Source organism: Marmota marmota, unplaced genomic scaffold (genome assembly GCF_001458135.2).
Source record: "Marmota marmota marmota unplaced genomic scaffold, marMar, whole genome shotgun sequence".
NCBI classification, from domain to species: Eukaryota; Metazoa; Chordata; class Mammalia; order Rodentia; family Sciuridae; genus Marmota; species Marmota marmota.
The window spans coordinates 10,811,763-10,835,913 of NW_026000075.1; the positions used below are offsets into that span (position 1 = coordinate 10,811,763).

Consider the following 24,151-nt stretch of genomic DNA (forward strand, 5'->3'; position numbering starts at 1 on the left):
AGATGCAAGGATGGTTTAACATATGCAAATCAGTAAATATAATTCAGCACATAAATAGAATTAAGGACAAAAATCACTTAGTCATTTTAATATATGCAGAGAAAGCCTTTGACAAAATTCAGCATCCATTCATGATATAAAACACTGAAGAAACTAGAACAGAAGTGACTTACCTCAACATCATAAAGAAGGTTAAATTTATATATATATATATATATATATCTACAAACCAAACAAACATACAAACAACAACAACAACAAAAAAAAAAAAAAAAAAAACAAAGCCAACCTCATAGTAAATGGGGAAACACTGAAAACATTTTCTTTAAAATCTGGGACAAGACAAGGATCTTTTCTCATATGACTTCTATTTAATACAGTACTAGAAATACTAGCCATAGCAATTAGGCAAGATAATAATAGGAAAAGAAGAAGTCAAATTATCACTGTTTGGAGATGGTGTGATCCTATACTTAGAAGAAAGATTCAAAAAAGAAAAATAAAATAAAACTTCCACCAAAACACTGCTAGAGCTAATAAACAAAATCAGCAAAGTCACAGGTTACAAAATTATCATGCAAAAATCAATAGCGTTCTTTTACACCAACAATGAATCTGATGAGAAGGAAATCAGGAAAACAATTCCATTCATAATAGCCTCAAAACAAACAAACAAACAAACAAAACAAAAACCCTAGAAATAAATCTAACCAAGGAGGTGAAAGACCTCTACAATAAAAACTATAGAACTTTGAAGAAAGAAATTGAAGAACACACAAGAATATGGAAATACCTCCCATGTTCATTGATTGGTAGAATCAATATTGATAAAATGGACATACTAGCAAAAGCAATATACAGATTCAATGCAATCCCCATGAAAATATCAATGACATAATTCACAGACTAAAAGAAAAAAAGTTCTAAAGTTCATTTGGAAGAATAAAAGACCCAGAATAGCCAAAGCAGTTCTCATCCATGAAGGCAGTGCTGGGGGCATCACAATACCTGACTTCACATTGTAATACAGAGCTATGGTAACAAAAATTCCATAGTGCTGGCATAAAAACAGACACATAGACCAGTGATACAGGATAGAAGACACAGAGAAAAACCACACATTTATAGTCATTTGATTCTTGACAAATGTATCAAGAACATACATTGGAGAAAAAAGTCTTTTAAACAAACGGTACTTGGAAAACTGGTTATCCATATATAGAAGAATGAGACAATAATCAAATACAAATGAATCAAAGACCTAGGAATTTGATCAGAAACTATGCAACTACTGGAAGAAAACATAGGATCAACACTCCATTATATAGACACAGGCAACAACTTTCTCAAAAGGACCCCTAAAGCTCAGCCAAGTGTTAATATATGTGATGGCATCAAATTAAACAGCTTCTGTACAGCAAAGGAAACAATTAAGAATGAGAATCTACAGAATGGGAGAAAAATCTTTGCTAGCTGCTTTTTTGACAAAGGATTCATATCTAGAATATGGAAAGAACTCAAAATAACCCAATTAATAAAACAAATAACCCAATTAATAAATGGGAAAGTGAATTAAACAGACACTTCTCAAAAGAAGAAATATAAATATCCATAATAAATATAAATACATGAAAAAATGTTCAACATCATTAGTAACTAGGGGAATCCAAATCAAAACTACATCGAGATTTCATCTCACATAGTAAGGATGGCAGTCATCAAGAATATAAACAATAATAAATGCTACAGAGGATGTGGGAGAAAGGAACACTTTTACACTGTTGGTGGAGTTGTACATTAGTATGATCGCTATGGAAATCGGTATGGAGGTTCCTTATAAGACTAGGCATGGAACCACCATATGACTCAGCTTTGTTACTCGTAGGTATTTGTCCTAAAGAATTAAAGTCAACATATCCCCATTTATAGTAGCATAATTCAGATTAGCCAAATGATAGATCCGGCCTAAGTGTTCATTAGCAGATGAATGGATAAAGAAAATGTGGTGTATATATAAACAATGGTGTTTTATTTTTTATTTATAAAGAAAAATGAAATTATGTCATTTGCAGAAAATGGGTGGAACTTGAGAACATTATGTTAAGTGAAATAAGCCAAATTCATAAGGTCAAAGGTCGTATGTTTTTTCTCATATGTGGAAGCTAGAGAGGAAAATGTAAAAGAAGGGTGGGGGGATCTCATGAATATTGAAGGGAGATCAGTAAGGTAGAGGAAAGGGACCAGAGGGAGGGAGAAAGGGAAGGGAAGGAGAAATAGCAGGGAGTGGTATTGGCCAAATTCTATTGTTATATCATGTGCACACACAAATATGTAACAACAAATCCCATCATTGTGTACAACTATAATTCACCAATTTAAAAAATGCAGAAAAGATACTCCTTTGTCTCCCTCTATGTTGCTTCATATCTTTGTTCTTCTTTAAAGCAAAATTCTTTGAATAAGTTCTCACTGTTTCAAATCCCTTACCTCACACTCCCTTGCACAGCATCTTACTATGAACATTTCAAACATGAGAGAGTTGACAGAATTTTAAAGCAAATACCCACGAACCACCACTAAACTTCACAATAAATGTTTTGCTTGATTGATTTGACTCTAGACACTTATCATCCATCCATCCCTTCATCCTTCCATTAACTTATCTTATATTTTGGGTACATTTTAAAGTAAGTTGCAGGCATCAGTGAGCTCCTCCTGAACATTTCAGTGGGTGTATTATTACTTTGGGTTCAGAATTTGTTTATAGTTCTCTCTTTTGAAGTAAAGTTTATACATTGAGAAGCACATATCTCAAGTGTACCATTCAGAGCTCTGACAAATGCACACACCACCTCTGTAATCCACGCTCTTTTCAGGGTACGGAACGTGACCATTGTCACAGAAAGTTCCTCGAATTCCTTCCTGATTCATCCTCACACCACCCTCCCATCTCCTTCCAGAGGCAACCACTGTTTGAAAAACAGTCTGTCTTGTATTATTTTTGCTTTTCTAAAAGATCATAAAAATGCAATCCTAAGAATGTCCTCTTTTGTGTCAACTTCTTTCACTCAGCATATGTTTTTTTGAGATTCATCCATAGCATGTGTGTCAGTAATTCATTCCTGTCTACTGCTGGGTATCATTCCATTGTTGACTGTGTGACAGTGTGTTTATTCATTTTTCTCCTGATAGATGTGCAGATTGTATTCAATTTTGGTCTATTATAAATAAACTTGCCAGATACAAACATGAATTTATTTTCGTGGATACTCGTTCCCTTTTCTCTTTGGCACATACTTAGGAGTGAAATTATTGAGTCACAGGGTAGGTGTATGTTTAGTTTTATAAGAAACTGTGAGAGAGTTTCTAAAATGGTTATAGTTTTATATCTGACCAAAAATGTATGAGAGTGGTTCTCATCCTGCTTCCTTGCCAGCATGGGCATTTGATAATCTTTTAATGTTTATACAGTCTGGGGGATCTCACAGTATCTCATTGTGTTTTAAATTTTAATTTCCCTGATGAATGTTAATTTTAATTTCCCTGATAATGTTGAGCACTTTTCATGTGCTTGTTGACCATTAGTTTATCTTCTTTTGTGAACTGTCTTGATCTACTTGTTTTGCTCACTTTTTGTTGAATCCTAGGCCCACATGATGTTTCCTAGACATCAGCTCTTTGTCAGATTTATAACTTGCATATATTTTCTCCTAAGCCATTGCTTACCTTTTCATTTTCTTAATGGTGTCTTTTGGTGATCAAAATTATTTAATGTTGACTAAATAACCAAAATTAATTAATGTTTTTCCTTTCATGTTTATTGCTTTTCATGTTACAGCTAAAAGCTTCATAGTTTTAGGTCTGTGATCCATCTCAGTTTAATTTTTGTGTATGGTGTGATGTCAAGGTTGAGATTTATTTACTTTTTCCACATAGATATTTAGTTATTTTGGCACTATTTGTTGAAAGTCCTTTTCTTTCTTTATTGTATTTTGGTGTAACCTTTGTGAAAAATCAAGGGACCATGCATGTTTGAGTCCAATTCTGAGCTCTCTGTGCTGTCTCATTAATCTATATGTTGATTGTATGCCAATATTGCATTATCTTCATTATGATAAACTTATTTTAAGATATTGAAGTCAGGTAGTTCAAGTTATCTAACTTTGGTTTTATCTTTTTAATGATTTTTTTTTGTATGTTAGAAGTCCATCACATTTCTATACACACTTCATAATAAGCTCATCAATTTACACACACACACACACACACACATATCACCTAGTGAAATTATAATTAGGATCAGTCTGTGGACAACAGGCAATAATATTTAGTCTTGTAGTCCATGAACATGGTATATCCACTTTAGGTCTTTATTTTCTTTCTGCAGTGTCTTGCTATCACAGTTTTATTTGAACTCACTTTTTAGGATTTCATGCCTAAAATTCCCCTGCAATTACTCTTGTGAAGGCTATCAGTGCCCCTGTCTTTCTCTATCCATGTTCAGTTCTCAGTCTCCCTGTTTCTCCATTTCTCAGCCACCATTGGCATAATCAGTCACTCTGCACTTGCAGTCCTATGCTCCGCTGCCTTTAGTATCCCAGTGCTCTCCTGGCTTTCCTCCCATCTTACTGGCAGGTATTTTTTGTCTGTTTTACTGGATTCTTCTCTTCTTGCTGATATTTAGATGTCGTAGAGCCCTGAGCCTCAGTCCTCACCTATCTCTCTTTTATCCTCCTTCAGCCAGTCTCAAGGTGAAAATATGTCATTTAAAACCAACTATCTTGTTTAAAGCCATTTGACTCCCAATTTTATACCTCAGTTCTGAACTCCAGGTTCTTGCTGATATCCATCTTCTTGCTGATATTCATTTGGGTAACTAAAATAGCTCTCGAACTTAACCCCTCTGAAATGGGGTTAAGTTGATTTGCCCCATTTAAATCACTCTTGATTTGCCCCCCAAAATGACTATTTCTTCTCACTCCCCACCACCCACTGTGTTCCCCAGCTGAGTAGCTGGACTTTTCTCCCTGTTGCTTATGTGCCAATCTTAGACTGTCTTTGACACCTGTCTTTGACACCTTTTATATACTGTACCCCAATGCACACGAGAAAACCTTTGGGTCCTGTCTTCCCGGTGTACCTTAGGTACTTCCCAACACTGTCTCCCACCTGGATAATGGCAATATTTTCCTGAGTAGTCTGCTTTCTCTGCCTGTTCATTACCTGAACAATCTGAACAGTCTTTTAAAATGTCACAGTGTTTTACTCCCTTGATTGAAATCTTTCTGGGTCTTCCCCTGGAAACAAAACCACCTTGAGCAATGATGACCAAAGCCTAATATGATCAGACCTACCTGCACCCTCTCCCACTTCTTCCTCCACTGTTGCCTTTTCTTTCACAACACTCTGACTATAGTGGCCTTTTGTTGTTTTTGAACATTCCAAGTTTATTTAGGCCTCAGGGCCTTTGCAGTTTCAGTTTCTTCTGCCTAGAAAATTTCCCCCAGATAATTGTGTGGCATTTTACCTAACTCTACTCAATGTCTCTGTCTTTGTGTCATCTCCCTAAATACTCCTCTTCTGATCACCCATCTGAGGAGTGTACCATTTCCCATTATTCCCCAGACCTTTATTCTGCTTTGGCTTTCTTCATATTACTTGGCATAATCTGGTCTTATATTTATTTATTTTAATTTTTGACAGTCTCTTTCCCCTAATAGAATAACAGCTTCCAGAAGATAAGGTCTTTCTGATTTCCATCATTAATTTTTAAAATATGTATTTCTTTTTAGTTGTAGGTGGACACAGTACCCTTTATTTTATTTTTTTATGTGGTGCTGAGGATCCAACCCACTGCCTCACACGGGCCAGGTGAGCGCTCTGTCATCAGTGAGCCCCAGCCCCAGCCCTCCATCATTAGTGTTGATAATAACAGTTGCCATGTTGTAGGTGTTCAATACTTATAGGTTGAATGAATGACCTTGGGCAGATTAGCCTTTCTGATCCCACTTTCTTCATCTGAGAAATGGGGAAAAAAAATAACAGTATCCGACGTGAATGGGAAACAAGATACCAGGTATGATAAGATTGTGGCGATGGGTGGCTGTTATTTTGTGCTTATCATTAAGTTATAGAAATTATTTAAACCTCTTAGAGTCAACCCATGAATCTGTATGAGTGTCATGTGAGGTGGAATTTGCACTACGCATTTTGCAGTGGTTGATTTGGGAGCTGTAGCTTATATTATTGATAACTTAGAAGAAGTAAAATAAGTACATATATCCTCAACTTATGGTTTGGCTCAACGATATTTGACTTTAGGATGGTGTGGGAGTGTACCCATATATGAGACACCCAACACTGTATTATAAAATTGTGTTAAACAATCTTGCTCACCTTTAGGTTCAGGTCAAGTGTTCTGAGCACCTTTCTGCAGGCTAGATTAAGGTACGATGTTCTGTAGTTTTGCTGGATGAACTGCATTTTGGACCTTGGATACTTTCAGTTTAATTATGGGTTGTTGGGATATGTCTTTGTAGGTTCAGAGCATCTGATACTTGAAAAGTTAAATGCCAGGGTATATTCAAGTAGTTAATACAGATGACAATGGAACTAAGGTCACGAGTTACACTTAGTTGTCTAATGAATCTGCTGCTGCTGATGGCTGTAGTGTGGAGCAGTCATTTACAACCTGGGTGGTCTGGGCAGGCTTTGTGGGAGATGGGGGTCTGGGCTTCCCCTTGAAACACTGGGGAGTATGGGAAAGGGCGTCCCAGGTGGGACAGAGGCACAAACCTAAGAGGGAGGAGAAACTATCTGGAAAATTGGAAAAATATGATGTCAGGGAGGCGTGGTCTTGATTGGAAGCAGTGTGAAAGCCACACAAACCCGTCAGGGTGGAACTCCAGCAAGCAGCCTAGGACCAAGGAGCCCACTGGCCACAGGAAGCCCTTCGTGACTTAAACTGAGTAAGCAAGTTAGGAAATGCTTTTGGGTGATTAGCTAAAAGGTAATTAATCCCAGGCATGTTGGTGCCAGTCTAATCCCTTCCACGGCAGTGCATGGCAAGGTGCCAAGCCCTGCTGGGTACAGTAGCCCAGGTGCCACTACTGGGGCAGGCAGAGGTGGTAGTAATAAGCCTGTCTCCTCCTTCCTGGGTCCCAAAGGCCAATTTAAAACTCTCTTTTAACCTTCAAGAATTCCTTAGTTTTTAAGTAACCATGACTAGAAGGCAAGTGACAATTTTCCCTATCCTTGTTTAAAAACACCTGGCACACCCTGTACTCCTGAGTGGTTACTCAGGAGGCTGAGGCAGGAGGATCACAATTCAAGACCAGCCTGGGCAATTCAGGATATTGTCTTTAAAATCTAAAAAGGGCTAGGGACATAATTCAGTGCTAGAGCCCTCTTTCATTCAATTCCCAGTAACAGGATAGGAGAGGCATGGATTGAAGGTCAATCAATTAACATAGCAATTTTTCATTTTTACATATTTTTAAGAAGGTACTCTGCTTGTTTTTCAGCAGAGCATATTGTGTCAGATGAGTTATGTAAAGCTAAGTTCTCATTATTGTGAAAAAGGAAAGCACGTGTTCAATGTGGGAAGTAGCCAGAGTGGTCTGTGAACTGATCAGGTTATTGAAAATGAAAGGTCACCTAGTCAACCTTGAGGGAGCATTTGCTTGAAATCATACTGCTTTGTGTAAACTTACAGTCATCTAAAAGGGCGCCAATGCACACATCTTCAGTTTTTTTGTTTTTACTGAGTTTTAAGACATTGCTGCTTTTTGGAGTGTTGGACTAGATTTCAGGTCCATTTGTGGTAAATAAGAAAATAACCTTGTCAAAGTAAGAGAAGCAAAATAAAATATATAGATATGAGCCATGACAGATGTCATCGAGCGGGGAGTGGATGTGAAGACAATTAGGGCTGTTGTCATTAACGAAGCCCTGGCAACACGCGTCACAGATTAAATAATGAAGGCCAGTTGGTGGGCCCTGTGAGGAGAGAACAGAGAGCCCATTGTGTCTGCTTTTCCACTGAATTTCAAACTAATTGCCTAAGTAAAGGCTTCTATTTTGGTCATAAGCGATGGAAAATTAAACAGTTGATATATTGTAAATCTTGTAATTCACCCTGGATCACCAATCAGAACTAAATAGAGCAGCTTGGAGCAAAGAATCCAATTCAACTGTGAGCCTTGCCTGCAGAGAAGCCCAGTTCAGTTGTTGGGCTCTGCATGGACTCTGCCTTCCTGTTGCAGTGAGGTTCTAGCTGGTGTGGTCTCAGAGACCGGCCTTCGCTTGCTAATCCTCTGTGCTAATGGCTATTGCTGCAGACTGGGGACAGATGTCATGATCCATCCAGGACTGGCACAGTGCAGAGCCCAGGGAGGGGTCTCTCTGAGGGCAGCCTCGGCTGAGTCTCAAGGCAGGTTGGGGTTGTGGCCTTTTCTACTCTGGTCACTGTGATGAACAAATACATGTGAAAGCACTTTGTTTACACAAATGAAGAGATTACTGTTTTTATTATTATTATTTTAGAAGTGGAGTCAGGGTTCTGGGTTCTGAATCCTGGATTTGAATGCTGGTTTCATTTCATATGAGGGTCCCTGCTTTCTGAATGCCATTTTTAGCAGTCTTCTTGTGACACCCCTCCTTAAATCACATGATCTTCACTTCTTTGTATGACATGGAGATCTTCTGGGCATTCTAATGAAGCTAACAAGTCCCTTAATAAAAGAATAATGTTGACTTCACAAAATTAAAATGGATAGGATTCCAAAGAACACTGACATAACAGTTATAAATATGCTAATAAGTAAATATGTAACTGGGCATGGTGGTGCATATGTGTAATCCCAGCAACTCAGGAGGCTGAGGCAGGAGGATTGCAAGTTTGAGGCCATCCTCAGCAACTTAGTGAGACCCTGTCTCAAAAAATAAAAAAAATAAAAAAGGGTTGAAGATGAAGATGTAGCTTGGTTCAGTCCCCAGTACCCCCGCCCCAAAAAAAAAGAAGAAGAAGAAGTAAATGTTTAATATTATAATATACATTCTTTGTTAAAATTCATTAAGTACTAAGATCTAGTGGCAGGTCTAATAATGACTGTAATTTTGAAGTAACAATGAATGGAAATGATATTATAAGGTATCTGCAATAGTGCTAATGATGTAACATGAAAATACCTTCAATTTCTATTAATGACAAGTGACGAGAATGGACCATTTGATTGCCGATTATTACCTCCATTTGTAATAGAAGAACATGCTAAACTTCAGTTTGAGATTAGTAAAGATAGAAATGAACTGTTTCCCCATCCAAATCCTGATTTCTGAGAGCCTCACACCCCTTCTCTTAAAACTTCACTCTTTCCTTTTAGGCTGCACATTCTGCAGGGCCAAAGTCTGCACCCCAGTGACCACCAGCCGTGCTGTCCCTCTGTTCCTGTGTGCACCCCTGTGTCTGGGTGCAGGAGCAGAGCATCAGGGTCCCCTTGGGGCCTGCCGGACCACACCCTAAATGGTCCTCAGGACCTCCAGTCCAGACTTCAAAAACATCTCCCAGACTTGGCCATCTGCCTCCCCTTGGTCCGTCAGCCCTCCTCTCTGTCCTGTGCGTCCTTGCTCTCTGAATGACAGTAGCAGCCACTGCTGGGCTCAGGCTCACACCTGGCTTGGTGAGGGAGTTTGTGGGCATGATGCTGCTAGGACTTCCACACCAGCCTCACTGATAAAGTCCATGACATTTTTAAACACTAAAATATGCCTGTCCTTTTATCTTGAATGTCTTCTAAATTTTGACTCATCTGACATAGCCTAGTTCCTCCTCCTCATCTTTTTAACATGCTTCTGTGGTTATTCTTAGGTTTAGAATCCTTGGTTATGACTCTTTGCCTTCATGATATGACATCAGAGGGCTCCTGCCTTCCTCATGGCGTGTTCCTGTGCTGTCCCCAGTCCCAAAGCTCCCCTCAGACAGCCCCTCCAGTATCCATCCCGTTTCCTCCTTTGTCTTGGCAGGCTAAGTGCCTTCTACCTGGGGACACCTGGCCTCCCTGACATCTCCAGGTCTCAGTTTTGTGGCTCCTTCTTTGGAGAATGTCATGAGGACTGTTCAGAGTGCAGTCCTTGTCCATTTATTTCCTCCTCCTTTGCAGTGACCAGAGTCTGGCAGGGCTTCCAAAGTGACAGGCACCTAGGATAGAGTAAAGTTCAGTGCTTCATCAGTAGCTGAAGGGGATTGGTTCCAGAACCTTCCTCAGAACCAAAATCCATGGATATCAAAAATTGCAGATGCTCCAATACTTACATAAAATGACACAGCATATGCCCATAACCTACGCACATCTTCCCACATACTTTAAATCAACTGTAGATTACTTATAACACTGAATGCAATGTAAACGCTGAGTAACTGTATGACGACTCTTATGCAGTATAATAGTAATTATACCTCCACACTATAATTAGAGAGTAATGAGAAGAAAAAAAGTCTGTACAGGTCCAGTATAGACAGAGTTTTTTTCCCATCTGAGGTTGGTTGAATCCATGGACATGGGGACCAAACATACATGGCTGGGAGCAGTATCTTGCTTGGGTCCTAATCCTGGCTCTGTGGCTAGCGGTGTGATCTTGAAAAGGTATGTGACCTTTGGACAACTCAAGTTTTCCCATCTGTAAACCCAGTATAATAACAGAGTGCTACGGTTTAAAAGAGTAAATACTTGTAAAACACTGAAGAGCCATGCCTGGCTCATAGGAAGAGCTCAAAAAATAACTGTCCTAGCCGGGACAGCAGCTATAATCCCAGCAGCTTGGGAGGCTGAGGCAGAGGATTGTGAGTTCAAAGCCAGCCTCAGCAAAAGCTAGGCGCTAAGCAACTCAGTGCGACCCCGTCTCTAAGTAAAATATAAAAAAGGGCTGGGGATGTGGCTCCATGTTTGAGCGCCCCTGGGTTGAATCCCCAGTACCAAAAAAAAAAAAAAAATGCTATTCTTACTCATTTTAGTTAAGTGGCCTGGGCTCATTTAAAAGTCACATCCTACTTTGCTATTATTTTTGCTAGCGTTTTATTAAAGAGTGTAGTATAGGGCTGGGGTTGTGGCTCAAGCGGTAGAGTGCTGCCTAGCACGTTCGAGACACGGGTTCGATCCTCAGCATCACATAAAAATAAAGATATTGTGTCCAACTACAACTAAAAAAATGTTTTTAAAAAACTTAAAAAAGGGTGTAGTATAATTTGGGGTCAAGTACTTAACTATTGTTTCATCTTCATTGGGGTTGGTATCAGATTTTGATTTTATGTGAATTTATTTATATGAGACAAAAGGAAATGCTCTTTGACAAAATAAGAGAAATCCTGAGGGACAAAATTTGATAGAATGATGGAGGCACAGTCTCATCAATAGATTTCTAGCCGAGTTGGGGATTTATCCATATTTCTTCCATTCCAGAAATTGAGTTTGACTTAACAGGAATATTTCTTGTAAGTAGGCAAAGGAGAGATTGATATTATTTATCAGAAGATTTCCTTGAGAATGTAAATCATGTTTGCAAACCAAATCACTTTTTTCTTGCATGAGCATTTTCATATACTCTGGGAATATTCTACTCTTGTGGGGGAAATTTTTTAATGATTACTAACCACCTAGCTCATGTGACATTGATGTGCTTTTTTAAAGAAGATATTTATATTTAATATACACATACATAAAAATGTAAAAAATGTATACATCACAACAAATTTTTATGTAAACGAAAATAAGAAATATATTACATTTTTAAAAACTTATAAATCAATTTGGGATAGAGAGTTATTTTAAAAGACACTCTTGAGCCTGGCACACTGCTGCCATCATCATCCCAGAGCTTAGGACTTTGCTAAATGGCTTAGGCTGGCTTTGATGTTCTCTTCTAACTGATGCTTCCTTCACTTTTTTTTCCCAACATAAAGGTTATTTCCCTTGAGGTTTGTTCCACTCTCCAGCCGTCTCTCGGTTTCGCCAGCAGATGGAGTACTAGCTCCTTTGAAAGTCTTCAGCCATAGACCTTAGGACTAGTTTTCTTACTATTGTAATTATACTCCCACCCCCGCAAGAAAAAAAAAAAAAAAAAAAAGACCCTATGAGAAACTCTTAAATATGACGTGGGAGTGGGTAGGGGAAGTGGACAGTGTGGATGTTGGGTCTGAGGTAGTCTCTAGGATTTTCATGCTTGACACTTGGGAGCTAATATGCTAATAACTTGTATTTCATAGGCTTTGAGTAAGTCGAATTTTACCAGAAAACTATATAAGTTTTTTTAGCAACAGGTGAATAAAGTTTTTCTTGGCATATTTTTGTCCAATCTCACAGTTTAGAAGAAACAATAATTAAAGTTAGGGAACCTGACTATTATGTTAAAATAGATCTTACTTAAATAGAAATCATGGAAACAAGCCATGAGAATTAAAACTATTCTTGTTGAAAACTAGTAGGAAATAGTGCCTACTGTGAGCACATTAAAAGCCAAGCATGGAAAATCCATCTGTCCCTGCTCTCTGACTGGGATTGAACCCAGTGACTCTACCACTGAGCCAGATCCTCAGTCCTTTTATTTTTTCATCTTGAGACAGGGTCTCTCTAAATTGCCCAGGCTGGCTTCAAACTTCTGATCGCCCCTCGATTACAGGCATGAGATTCTACATAAGTGTCTTAGTTTTTCTTAAGCAATATGCTGAAACATTATTGACCATGTTTTAGTTTTTAACTGCCTTTAGGACATTATCAATTACATTTTTCTAAAATGAAAACTAAATTTAAATTCCTTACTTTGAAACCCATATGTGTTTTTTCCCCATAATGTGTTATTAAGTTCCATTTAAAAAGTCAACTAAAGAGATCTTTGTTTTTCTTATAAATGTATCTTAAATGCAAGTGATGAAACTGAATTATAAGAGTGATTTAAAAATTTACAGATACCAAGTCAAAATCAGAAGTTAGAAGATTCTTTGATAAATTTTCTTCTCGGGCTTATACTGATGTTTAAACTTGAGGGATTAATGAATTTAGACTTATTTAATGTTATGCAAAAATCTGAGACTCATATGTGAATTTGATTCTCAGAAATAATAATTTCATATGTCCATCATGCAAAGTGAAATTACAGTGCTATGCATTCTGTGACCACCACCCAACCTGGTCAACAACAGAAAAGTCATTTTATGGCCCTAAGAGTGCAGACTGTATTCCTCTTGTTTAAAATGAATCAGTCACTTTAATTCAGTATCTGAAAGGAGAGAAGGGAGTAAGAGATTTCTTTGTTTGTGTTATGGTTTTCTTGAGCAGCAAGTATGAAAAGGAAGCCTAAAGCCTTAGCTCTTTGTGTGTGTGGGTCTTATTTCTCACAACAGTGCTTATTTAACATATGGGGAGTGGTTTCAAGTTCATTACCGAAGCTTATAGGCTCAAGTGCCTTGTGGGCTTGGCTAACTTAAGTTGCTTTTGGGGAGGGGCCAAAACTGTGTCTGGGAACAGGAGCTTTTCCCTCTTGTGGATTCTCAGAGTAGTCAAAAGTTCCCCCCTTTGGCTGCCTGGGAGATTAGCTTCATAGTAAGGATCTTTCTTTAGAGTAACATGAAGCGACTACTTCCACAGGGGCACCAGGTTAGTAAATAACCTTTTGAACTTTCTGTTGCATTTGTCAGAATTTCTTTGCGTGCTCAGGACAGGCAGGAGAGCTGTTGTGCTGTGGCTGTGTTCTTTTAGAGAATAGTCTGAGTGGGTTGATACCAGGGAGATTGGGGGTTATGTTTCTCTTAGAATATATGCATGGTTTGACAATGTTCAATGCAAGTGGAAACCAGAAGGAAAAAACGTGTGTGTGTGTGTGTGTGTGTGTGTGTATGTGTGTGTGTTGTATTTACAGCCCAGAAATTGATCCCTGTGTGTAAGCATTTTCAGTTCCTTTTTTGAAGTTACTTTCTTCATGTCCTCCCACTGAATCTTCTAGGTGTAAGTACGATTTGATTCACAGCCGATTTGATTTTCTTTTTGGACCTTGAGCAGCAGGTGTTGTAGTCAGCCTGTCTCTCTTTCTCGCCACGCTTGTGCATGCTTGTCTGATGCTCCATTTCCCCATGGGCCTACTCCTTGGAGTCACAGTGAATCAGAGTTTCATTTAAATTTCATTTAAATCTTTTAAATCTTTTCTTCGAAAAATCTGGCAGTTTTGGACAGAGTGTTCAGGTGATTTAAGCAGAACCAAATCCCTTCCTCAGCTGTCCCTTGTTTCATTCACCAGTGACGCCTCAGAGTAGATTACCCTGGAGCAATGAACGATCCTAAAGATGAAGTGTGACTTGTAAGCATGAAGCAGTGTTAATAGCAATAAATAATTAAGTCAATAAAGTTAAGTACCAAGAGAATACCTTCCTCAATCCCATTAACTTAAAGATCTAGAGAACTATTTTGCCTTTGTTAATTTACCACCAAAGCAATCTGGAATGAAATTGTTCTGTAGGGGTGGTTCAATTTGATGAGGTCTTAAACTTTACAGCACTTGGTGAAATACAGCTTCTCTTGCTTTTATGCTACTTTAAGTATACTTTGGCTCACTATTATTTTAAAATAGGCCAATATGCTTATTGCTATTTAATTTTTTTCCTCCACTAGGAAATAGTTTATCAGGAAGGGTCTGTTCTTTGATGTTCTCTCCAATTAAAAAATTGAGGAAGAAAGCAGACAGAGATGGGTACTTTAAAAAAAAACAACAAAACTTTGATCTAATATACTAAATTTTAAGGATCTCACTTTCCATCTGTACTGAAATTGAAGTTGGAAAGTTATGGATACATGCCATTTCAAGATTATAAAATGGTACTTTAAACCCCTAAGACACAGCTGCACAGATTTATTATTCTTTACCTCTGTAGATATCTCCTTTAACAGCAAATCCATGAGTCTCTTTTAGCTTTCAGAAAGTTCAAAGATCGCCACGACTTTGCTATGCTTAAACACACACACCATGCTATCATCGCATATGTCTGTTATTGTGAGATTATTATTAAATGCTATTAGATCAGATCTTAAAGGAGGACATTGGTTAACCTAATCTCTGCCTAATTATTTTAAAGAAAAATATCAAGACATTTTACTCTCTGATTACTTGGTTGTACTTAATGGGTAGGGATAAAATCTTGAGTTCACACAAAACTCATTTGTGTCCTGTCAATCTCAGTTTCTGTGTTCCTAAGGGCTTCAGAGCTTTTCATCTAGAGATTGTAGTGAAGGAATATATGACTGACTGGAAACAGAAATAAACAGTGCAGCATAGAATGGGGGAAACTCCCTAGAAACCAGATTTTAGGGGGTTTCCCAGAGAGTATATACATTAAAATAACTTCCTTGAACATAAGGGAAAAAAGCCTGCACAGAAGAGTATTCCGTATCTGTAGTTGTAGAATAATGTAACTCAGCAAATCTGGACCATTCCTGGGTTGGGATCTTGTGCTGCAGGTGTCCTCATCTTGCTGGACTGGTTTGGGATTGTTACATCTTTGCTTTTCAGACAGAGATGGCATTTTTCTCATTCCATACCATCAGATTTCAAGTTGAGCTTTAACTGATCAATTTTTATCCAACATGTTTTCTTGATGACCATTCAAAGTGATTTAAGTGTCTCACACGTCTCAGATGGTTTATGAACCCAGCCAGTGACCCCGCGGCATGTGATGCCAAAGTTTTCTTCCTCCCCCCATATTTCTTATTGGTGCATTAGTGGGATTTGTTGTTACATACTTGTGCATGCACACACTAGAGCAATATAAATAGGTTAATATCATTCCCTAGTATTTCTCCTTTCTTTCTCCTCCTCCCACCCTGGTCCCTTTCCTCTACTCCACTGATCTTCCTTTAACTTTTTTTTTTTTAACATTTCTTTTTTCATTGTACATGGACACATACCTTTATTTTGTTTATTTTTGTTTTTTTATGTGGTGCTGAGGATCAAACCCAGTGCCTCACACATGCTAGGCAAGCACTCTACCACTGAGTTACAACCCCAGCCCCTTCTTTTGACTTTTGATGCCAAATTTCTTTTAAAATGCATGTGAGTTTCAAAGTTAGAGACAAATCCTTAGGCAAACTATTTCAACCTGAACTGGCTCACACCCAAAACACTGGAAAAATTGAATAGTAGTAGGAGAGAAAGACCCCAAGGAAAGAAATGAATAACTGATAGTAGTTGTGCGATTAGAGGTGGGTTTTCTGACTGCTGGACGTTGTTAGATTTTCACCTGATAGGCAGGTTCCATTCATATTTCAGATCATTCTTCATTCCCAGTCTTGATCTTTGCAGTACATGGTTTGGGATGTGTAGGCTCTTGACCTGCATTTATGGCCTTGTCGGATTCATTCAATGACTACAGTGAACAGCACAACCCCTGTTTTTTCCATCCCTGACCTCATTATTCTTGTCCTTAATCTTCTCACTCAAGGTGCTGTGTGCCTGGGTCTTGGGCTTACATATCAGAAAGCAAGGGAGATTGTAATACCATCCTTCCCAGAAATACCTTGTGTTAGTAAACATTAATATCCCAGAAGGATTGTAAAGGCAGAGGATAGATTAGGTTCTTGGAGCACAACTGACCACCCCCCTCCCCTCCACTTCCTTGTATTTTTCTGAAGAATTAAATTTAAGTCTGACCTAGCAGATCTGGGTATCGTGGTAGTGGTGTCATACGAGAGTAGTAGAGTAGGGGTCATAGTGATAACGGACACCCAAAAGGCATTTCCTAGTGCAACTGTTGAAGTTTCCTAATGCAACACCCAAAAGGCATTTCCTCACTACAACCTGAAGAGATGGCCTACCTGTCATCCCCATTTTGCAGCTGAGGAACTGTCTCAGAAAAGTCAAGTGAGTGGATCCATGTCAGAGGAAGCTAGTAAAGTAGCAATGACAGTATTGTGCCTTGGAGGGGTGAGGTGATAGGAGAAATATGATAGATTTGCTTTTTTAGAAAATATAATCCAATGTTTATGATTAATGAGATGCAACTATATAAATACTGACGTGTGTGCTGCTCTTCATACCAAAGATGTTTCTGCTGACCCCATGACTCACTACAGCATTTAACTTTGTGTCCTTTTTACTGGGGTGGGAGGTGAACTTCCCATCTGTTCTACTGGTGACCAATCACAGGATATCACCAGCCGTGACTGGTTCATATGGAGGATGAGCCCACTGCATTGAAGACTGTCTTCTGCCTACTAAAGCTAGTCTTGGAATTTTTGAGATTTTTTTTTTAAGTAATAAAACCATTGAAGCTATGAACTTGGACCTTTTGACTGTTCAGTTTTCATGTCCTCTTCATTCCTGCCAAGTCGGACTTCCTGCTGATAATCAAAACTCTGGTTATTTTGTCATCCTAAGAGATTTCTGAAGCTTAGTAGAAAGCCAACATTTATCAGACATGTAAAATTCCTTTAAAAACATAAATATGCATATAAAAATGTTGGACAAGTAACTTATATTAGATTTGGCTAACACTTAAATGTAATAAGTTTAGAACCTTTAAGAAAATATAACAGTATAGCACAGGTAGATTAAAGTGTTAAGATAAAATAATAATAAATGAAAGAAACAAGACTAAACAATACAAATTCTGATCTTTGTATGAAGAAGTACTTTCTCTTCCCAAAATCAATAGAGGAAATCACCAAAGGAAAAAGTTAATGGGTTTGGACTTTTTAGGAGGAAGTGTAAAAGCTTTAAGTACAAAAATGATCATTGAAGCATTATATTATGAAAAGTTGGAAATAAAAACATCCAGTAGTAGGGAAAATTCATGATGAACTATTATAGTTTTGTTTATGAAGAATTATAATAGAAAATAGTGATGGTAGATGCTGGATATTTAACTATACATCACAGCTTAGATGTGCTTAAAATATTCCTATCTGTGTGTGTTCTGCATGGGGGCAGCCGTAGAAAGGATTTTCACCTTAAAGGTAATTGGGTTTATGGGGTTATTTTGAAGGGTAGGATTTCTGGTGTTTTATATTTTCTTCTTGTACTTTTCTGCATATGAGTATTTTAAAAATAGGTACTTTATCTTTAGAAAAAATAGAAGTACAAAACTATTCATAGAGGGAAAATGAAAACACAATACACCAAATTTTAATAGACTAACTCAATTTATATTCTATTGAAGGTAAGAGCTCTAAGAAAGATTTTAATTTCCTCCAAAATTTTTTTATAAATTTAGATTTTCTTTTGTAAGAATTTATTATTTTTATAATAAAAATGAATAGATTAGGACTTACAGAGTAGAATTGAGACAAGATCAATTTTTATAAAGAACAGGATAATTTTATTTTTAAGAACAATTATTTTTCTGTTTTTTGTTTGTTTGTTTTTTGGTGTGTGTGTGTGTGTGTGTGTGTGGTACTAGAGATTGAACTCAGGGCTGCTTTAGCACTGAGCTACATCCCCAGCCCTTTGTATTTTTTATTTTGAGATGGCATCTCACTAAATTACCAAGGCTGGCCTTGAACTTGTGATCCTCCTGCCTCACCTTCCCAAGGTGTTGGGATTACAGGGGTGTGCCACCCTGCCTGGCTTCTGCTGCACCTATACATCATGTTAGGAAACTACATATTTTATTTTTCCACATCAGGCTTAACTTCCGCAGTCTGGCTGGGCACAATCAGGAGCCACTTGTCAAAAGAAACTAACTTTATTTTTAGAACCACACACGCCAAACAAAACAGCCTCTCAGGAAAAACCCTCAGAGCCTCAACTGCCACCACCGGCTTTCCACAAGCCTCTCTCTCCCACACAAGCTTCTCTCCACCTCCCACAATCCTCCTGCTCTTGAGGCCGATTGGCTGGGTCATGTGGGCGGAGCCAAAAAAGTCCCCCAATGAGCAGCTCCGTGGTCTGAAAGGGCAGGGAAACAGCCCAATGAGCATCACCGCAGAGGAGCCAATCAGCTAGATGTTGCTGGGGCCGAGGAGCCAATCAGCTAGATGTTGCTGGGGCCGCTGTGAGCCAATCATCAGCCGGCAGCTGGAAGTTTGCTGGCAGCTGGAAGTTTGCTGGGGCACCTTCGGCTGTGGCTCTCAACACTTAACATTTTTATCAGATCTATTATCAGGTAGATAGTTTATTTAGTGAGGGATACAGGAAGAAGTTCACTTAAATACTTGAACATCAGTCCAGGAAAAACACTTTGGTAGACTTTCAGTGTGTCCAGATGTCTCAGTAACACCTGTTTGGTCTAAAAGCAGTTGCAGGTGTGTAGAAAAAACAAGTCAACCTACTGAGAAGAGATGATGTGACTAGGAAAATGATGATGGAAGAAACCTTAGAAAAGTCAACTTCTGTCTTCCCTCTTCTTTTACAGATGAGTGACTGACTCCCAGAATGACGGAGTCCCCGAGTCCACTAGGTTCTAGTAGACTTGATTGGAGTCTTTTGGGGACTTTTGAATCCACCATTGCTTTTCTTTATAATATTCCATTCTTCCAATTTTAACACATTTTAGTAATGATGAATAAAATTATATTTTCATTTATCCTAGGCTGATAAAAATCAAAAGCTAGTACCCTTCAATGTTTATCTAAAGGTATTTGAGAAAGGGGCAGAAGGCTGGTTACTACTTCCAAGGAAAACCTACCCACTTACCAGGCAGAGTTGTTATTCTCGTCATTGATTAGACGTTCTGTTCTTGGGTGCAGGCTCACTTAACAAACATCTGGTTTGCTTGTTTGTTCTGGAAGACAGCAGCCACATGGAGTGACTAGCTAATGCTTGATACTGAACCTAGGAAGTTGTTTTATAACAGATTTACTGACATTATATAATTTACATGTTATTACATTAACACTTTGAAATAGGTGGTTCAACAATGTTTAGTATATTTATAGAGTATGTGACCAACACCATAATCCAATTTTTGAAAATTTTCATCACTCTAATTAAAGAAACTCCTTTCTCACCCATTTCTCTCCTAACCCTTGACAGCCATTTTTCTTCATTCTGCCAGTCTAGATTTGCCCACAAAGACCACTTAGGTGAGCATGACCTGGTTACCATGTGGGACCCTTCTGCTCAACAATGTCCTTAAGTGGGAGATAAAACCAAATGAACCCACTCAGTATTGTCAACTAGTGTATTAGATTGAGTGCCTGTGTCTTCTAGAGTTTCTAACCTTTAAAATGTTCAAAAAAATTTTTTAAATATGGGATTACATACTCATTAAGGTATGAGATGTTTGCAGGCTACGTTGCAAAATGTTGGATAGACTGTTACTTATTAGAGTGATCTTGAGTGAATTACTTGACTTCACTCAGACTCAATTTGTTTATCTATAAAATGGGCATGATGGCTTGGGTGTGGCTCAGTGGTAGAGCACTTGCCTTGCATGTGTGAGGCACTGAGTTTGATCCTCAGCACCACATAAAAGTAAATAAAATAAAGATATTGTGTCCATCTATAACTAAAAAAATATTTTTTAAAAATGGGAATCATGATACTAATGCTTACTTCAGAGGGTTTTTGTAAGAATTTAATGAAAAATGTATGTAATAGGCCCACAAAGCATCTGATGCATTATGTGTTAAATGGATGTTAGTTATTTTTTTTTAGATTTATTTTTTACTTGTAGATGGACACAATATCTTTATTTATTTTTATATGGTGTTGAGGATCAAACCCAGTGCCTTGCAGGTGCTCTACTGCTGAGCTATAGCCCCAGTCCCTGATGTTAGTTTTTATTATTCATTAAAAATAAGCTGTTAAATGTGACTTTATTTAAATTTTTATGAGTTTATGTTCTACTAAGGATTTGAGTTGGCTTATAATTATATTTACATACTATTGAACACATACACAGAGGAATAAAATGTTAAAACCAGGGATCAGGGATGAGAGTCCTAGTACAAAGATAATATTAGAGGAAATAATAGTGATGACGGTAATTATTAATTAATAATTAATAGTCATTAATTTATATAATAAGTTTTCAGTGAACATTTCTTTGAAATTTTTAAAAAAATGTTTTAAACTCATAAGTTGAGGAAGTCATACCAAATCAGAAATGACAGATACAACCAAATGAGATCCCAGGCTGGGAGAGACCTTTGATGGTTTCTAGTCTACCCTCATAACCGTGGGAGGTGACAACTTGGTTGGAACTCACAGTGTGAGGGTGAGGCAAGTATCTCACAATATGTATAGCATATACACACACGTGTGTGTATATATATGTGTGTGTGTTTACCATGTGTGTATATTTATATATGGTAAGCACTTTTTTGAGATAACAAGTCAGAACCCAAACTGTCTCCCAAACTGTATTATTAGGAGGTAACATTGCCTACTCACGACAACCAGTTTCCTTGTTAATAGTTCTGTTTTCCAGAACGTTTTCACACACATTAAACTGCATTGTAGGTACCATTCTGAGATGCTCAGTGAGCTCCTAAGTAGTCTTCAAGGTTCCATTCCATTGCAACCTTCCCTAGTCCCAGATTGAGCACCTCCTCCTCTGAGTTCCCACCACACTTCTGTTCATGCTGTGAACTTACTGTCACCTTCCCTGGACTGTGAGCCCCTGAGGGAGAGCACATTTACTTTTGTGCTCCTAAACTCCTTACAGCACCTGACACATGGTAATTGCTCAAACAGCATAAGAGACAATATTGGCCTTACTTCATATGGATACCTTTCTATAATGAGTTTAGAGAATCGGCAGTTATGACAAATGTTTTTGGGTACAAAATGTTTAGTCAAGCCTGATTACCTGAGGGCTAAAACAGGCAACAAAAAGCCTATGGCTTCTCTTTGACCCAAAGTAGCATGATCTAGGGAAGAAGCCTACCAAAGCCTTCCATCTAGTTCTTCATTTAGTGAACGTGAATGTATCCACTAATACCCTCATATAAGCTAAGTACTTGTCTGTTAGGCAGAGTTGATTCATACCACCTTGAGTGGTTGCCAGAGGTCTGGCCTAGGTCTGAAGGAACAAGAGTCCAGCAGAGTTCTAAAGCTGAAGCAGATGCAAAGATGTGTTTTTTTTTTTTTTTTCCCCTGAGTCCAAAGAGGATCTTCTGGAGAGCACTGACAGAGGGAGACAGGTACTGGTGAGCATGTCCTATTTTAGGAAATACTGCATTTCCTGAGACTTTTTCAGTGATGGATGGCTGAGGGTATTAGAGGGTTTGCCTTTGTAAAAAAAAAAAAAAAAAAAAAAAAAAAAAAATTACATGGGCCTCTCTGAAATAGTCATTCTGTGTTACAGTTTTACTGGAACCACAAAGGAAATATCTACTTATACTCGTAGGTCTTGAGGTGTTTGATGGGTCTTTCATTTGTGTTCAGCCTAAAATCCCCAGATTCTCTCAATCATTTCTCATAAGTTCATGATCAGCATGCTCTGTTTTCTGACTGCCTGTGGTTTGCCTTGTCTCTGTTCTGCCATTCTCCACCTGAACACAGTGCTCCACCTGGAGACTAATTTGCAGCTAGGATGATTGGCAGCTCTGCTGGGATACAGCTTTTCTTATCATGTCTCCTAAGAGTGCATCAGTCTTAAAAGATAATATTAACAATGTGCCATTTTGGGGGATACTCTCTCAAGGCACTGTGCCAAAGTGCCTTGTATATGTGCTGTCATTTCATGTTCACAGCAAGGCTCAGGTGACATCATTATTCTATTCCCTTGATTCCAGGACTCTGTAAATGCCAAGATAACATCATAAATTAAAATTTAGGGGAAACAATAAGGTAGGGAAAACCCCATCACATTAAATGTAGATGTAAAATGAATAGTCACGTTATTTTCAGGAAAGTTAAAATGTGTGTGTGTTGGGGAAAGATGGATAGAGAGCACATCTTACAATCAAAGAAATATCGTATCTCCATTTTACAGATGAGGAAACTAAGACTAAGGAAATTTGACTAATTTGCTACAGTGTCTAGAAGGTGAGCTGCCTTCAGATCCAGCCTGACTGTAGCGTGTGCTTCTATCATTCCCCATGCCTTCTTGAGTATCCCTATCATGAGTTGGAGATGTCACTCAGTGGAAGAACACTGGCCTAGCATGTGCAAGATCCTGGGTTTAATCCCCAGCACCAGAAATCAGTCAATTGATCAATTACAGTCAAGTATCTCTATCATGAAGTTGTACAAAATTCCCAGGGCTTTCTCAAGAAAACAGTGCTAGTGTAGGCAAACACCAACCTGTATTTGTGTGTATGTGTGTATGTGTGTGTGTGTGTGTATTTAAATTTGAATGGTAATGTGTATATTCGGTTTAGTTTTTTCTTTCTTAGCAGTGAAAAACTTGGTATATGTTTCTTTTTGCCTATTTTAAAAGGTGATTACCAGGTCAAAAATTACAAATATTTTTGTGTCTTTACAAACATACTATTACATTATACCTGAGAATGGGTTATCCATTAACAGTGCCACAAGCAATGTGTTGAGTTTAGCACAACAGTTACTAGTTTTTAACACAATCCATTTCTGGTCTTATTTGGACTGGGGACTTGGTTCTGTTGTGGAAACTCATCCTGAGATCCCTCGGGCTGTGGGTTATCTGCTTGGGACTCCTTCACTAGTTAATGTGTGTCTCCTGGTTGCAGTGGCCTCTGGACTTGGCTTTGAATCATACTCCTCGAGGCTACTTTGCCCTAAACTTTGCTCTGCTTCCCACTCACCTTTTGACTTTTCAGCTTGCTCACCTCTGTCATTTTCCTCTATTGTAAAACCCCAGGATATTTGATGTACTTTATAGGAAATCTCTTGAGTCCAGAGGATGATTCACGGCAGTAAAAGAGAATTGAAAGCAAATCTTTTTGTAAATCAGTGGTGGTTGAAGAAAGGCCATCTCGCAAATTTCCTAGGAATCATTTCAATGATCAATTAGTCAGAAATTCATTCTAATTGTTCTACTTTTTCCCTGCATGAAGCAAGGAAAGGGATAATAGAAGTGTTAAGAATGAATAATGGAAGACTTTGAGGAAAAGAACCCACTTAGATTTCAAATAACATAAAGGATAAAACTGAAGAAGGAAAATAATTTCCACTTAGATGCTGTGCTATTCTCTAAGGTCCATAAAGATTTACAGCTAAGAAATAATAATTTAACTCATTTTTTTATTTT

General features: G+C 38.2%; 1 protein-coding gene across 7 annotated transcripts in view; it reads left to right on the forward strand.

Annotated features, from left to right (window-relative positions):
- Positions 1–24,151, forward strand: part of Pld1 (phospholipase D1) — a 208,105-nt gene that overhangs the window by 34,527 nt on the left and 149,427 nt on the right. The window contains exon 1 of one of the 7 annotated variants that reach the window (XM_015494267.2): positions 13,479–13,646. The exons of the other annotated variants lie outside the window; for them this stretch is intronic. The gene's annotated coding sequence lies outside the window, so the exon portion shown is untranslated. Of the gene's footprint in view, positions 1–13,478; positions 13,647–24,151 lie in introns of those variants that run through there. 7 annotated transcript variants of the gene reach the window in all.